Genomic DNA, 2,226 nt, shown 5'->3' on the forward strand with positions numbered 1-2,226 from the left:
GCTCTTCCTCCCCCCTCCCTCTTCCTGTCGTGGATGCAAGACCGCCAGGTCAAGAGGGAATGCCATGCATGCTTCGAGCCCTCGCGCCTGTCGGCTGCCGGGTAGGCAGACCCGCGCGACATGCCCGTGATGCGGGTCTGCCTATCCGCCAGGCGCTCAGCTGTGTTCGCTAATCATATCGAATCGATGTTGACGCCATGTGGCCTATGAGCTGTTTATCGACGTGGACTAGCGCGTGAACCGTTGAGGGTTTGAACGGAAGTAGAAGCCACATGGCTGCGTGGTGGATGCGTCAACAGCTCCCTGACGATTCCACGTCCATGGTTGAGTTAGATTCGCCGAGGACCTTACGATACTATCCACGGATGCTAGGGAAAAGGGAGACAGGGATGTGTATCCCTCCTACTTCTACGCGAGGCATCCCTTACTTATCCACGTGGATTTCACTGCCGTTATCACGACTGTCTCTCTAGTGTGAACACAAGGAAATATCTCAAGTTGCCAAGGTATCTATGCAAATTCTTGCACATTGTTTTACATTATTTAGCTTGATCCTTTTTAAGTGTCTAATACAGTACCACCCAAGCTCTCTGAGCGCCTGTTATATAGGCAACATCACGCCGGTATAACTTGCGCGTACTGCGGACTGGCCTATCTCAAGTCTCGCAGGAGACAGTTCTGCTTCTATTCTCCCCATACTTCTCCCTTCTGCTCAATCTCCCTTTCATACAGGCTCGCTCGTTATTTGCGCTGTTTGATGAAGAAGGTAGGCAAGGCCGCCCCGCAACACGCTTTTGGCAACGGTTCGCGGCGAAGCCCGAGGGTAGCGACGGAGGACGAGTGTGTTTGTGGTGGGGCCCGAGGCCAACAGAGGCATATCTCTTCTAGAATAGGCCATTCCTATGATACGCTTTAGGGGAGGGACGAAGAACAAGAGTGACTGTTCGCGCTGGTCCCGCGGGCGATCTGATTGGCCGGGTCACCGCAACCAGCCTATCACGTCGCGCCGGATCCAGACAGAGCAGTCACTCTGTTTTTCTCCCCAGCATCGTCGGAATGGCCTATTGTTGCTTTGGTAACGACGAGGCCTCTTCTTGCAGTCTCACGGAGTCTTTGGCCCAGACATGACTACGCCTTCTCATGATCGCAGTGTCTGCGCGAGTTTTCTTGAGGTTTGGTTCTGTCTAGATCGTTTTTCTACCTGTGTTCACTCTTGAGGGGTGGTGGATGAAAGGGCCTAGCAATTAGACCGGCTACTGTCGGGAGCACATCCGAGTGGGAGTGGGGGTATATATTTACGCTTTCGCGCTATATTTTACGCCTTCGGACCGGGCCTCGGGTGGGCATTAATCGGGTCTACGCACAACATAATGCAAAAGTGTTTATACAGTAATTTAAATACAAGGAAACCGTATCTACTATCTTTCGTTTTTTCTAACACCCCCAGGAACAAGTTGACAAAATGGAGGAGCTACGTACCATTTTTCTGGCAATAATATTTTACCTGAAGGAGGAGCCTCGAGCCTCGTAAGTATAATGCTATATTTGAGTCGATGACAAAAAAAACTGTTTGGCGATTTAAAAAATAGCTTCGTTTTGCTAACGCGGCAACTGCGCTTTTGAGGAAATAAATTTTAGGCGTAGTGCCCTTTTAAGGCCCATGGTCCGGATTTTATCCAGGAATTTTCTTGTCTCCTAAAAAGTTCGGTGCGGCGCACGCTGACCCCGCGGATTGCCATGACGGAGCCGAGCGACACCAGCGGGAGCGTCAGCTCAGCAGGTGGCCCAGGTGTGGCACATCGCCTCGAGACAGCCTTCATAGGCGAGCCACGATTCCCCCGGGGGAGGTTGCGACCGCTGGGAGCGGCCCACCCTCCTGCCGATCAAGGGGTTTCCAGCGAGTCCCAGACAACGCCAGAGGTCAACGCCCTGGAAAGCGAGGCCACACCTACCGTTGAAGGCGGCACGCCAGCCGGCCCTGAGCAAGGACGTGCGACGCCCTACTCCCGACGGCAAGGATATGCGATGCGCGGCAGCAGGAGCAGAAGCCAGCGTCCAAGATGGAGATAGGAAATGAAATAATTTGGTTTATGTGATGAAACAGTTTCTAGCGGTTCAGAAGCACTTTAACCTTTTGGGGGTCCGAAAGGAGGGTTGCAGAAAATAAAACTTCGATTGGGGAGCATCAAAAAAGCCCCGCGTCTACTTGCTTCTCCTTCCCGGGGG

This window comes from Frankliniella occidentalis, unplaced genomic scaffold (genome assembly GCF_000697945.3).
Source record: "Frankliniella occidentalis isolate FOCC.00 unplaced genomic scaffold, Focc_3.1 Scaffold307, whole genome shotgun sequence".
Taxonomy (NCBI): Eukaryota; Metazoa; Arthropoda; class Insecta; order Thysanoptera; family Thripidae; genus Frankliniella; species Frankliniella occidentalis.